We start from the raw sequence: 871 nt of genomic DNA on the forward strand, positions 1-871 counted from the left end.
CTTTAAAAGTCCAGCAATTAGCCCAACAATCCGTCTAAGCACACGTAATTTTTTTAACCAAATCGGTAATAACAGCATTTGCATGACGTTAAATTCTGTTTTGAGAATGCGTACCCGCAAATCAACCTTTCACCTCTTGGATTTCGCGAATCAGGACGTGAACTGGCAAATGAAATCGGTAGATCAAAGGGGTCTCAAAGCTGTTCACACATTTCATCGGAGAATGTCACTTGGAATCCTACCTCTGGATTAGTGAATGCATTTCTTGAAGAGGTAAATTAGCGAAAACAGCGGCCAAGTTTCGTGACATTTCAAATGAGATATTTAAGGCACCACTTTTTGGAAGGCAAGTTTCAATACCCCACCTCACAAAAATTTCCCGTTTGACATCATAAATGCGCCTGGTAACAAGCTTGAAGCGGACACTAGTGGGAGTGGATACCCTGTAGACATGGAGATTGCAGAACACCAAGATTCCATGCGTTTCCCCCATAACGGTTGCCCAGGCGCAAGATTCCATCTCAGTATTAGTTGCTAATGCTGAGATGGCTTTACTCGCATTAGCAAAGCAGGAAAAAAGGAGTGAAGGGAAATCCCCTACATCTCTAAGGCATTTATTGTGGTCATTGAATTATTTGGTAAAACATCTTGGTCGCCTAGCATTAGCAACTGATTTCCTCCACATTCTGGTTCAGAGACTTCCTAGCTTAGATCACTTCGATAAGCCCGGAGCCAAGTGTTCAGTTACATCAGGTTCCGGAGGGAAAATAGCACCACTGTTTTTCAAAGGTTAAGATCGTCTCAGAAATTCATTGATGCACGAGTATAAGTAAAACTTGAGTGACTCTTCGCGGTCTAGGTCAGTCCACGC

This window comes from Echinococcus granulosus (assembly GCF_000524195.1).
Source record: "Echinococcus granulosus chromosome Unknown EG_S00017, whole genome shotgun sequence".
NCBI classification, from domain to species: Eukaryota; Metazoa; Platyhelminthes; class Cestoda; order Cyclophyllidea; family Taeniidae; genus Echinococcus; species Echinococcus granulosus.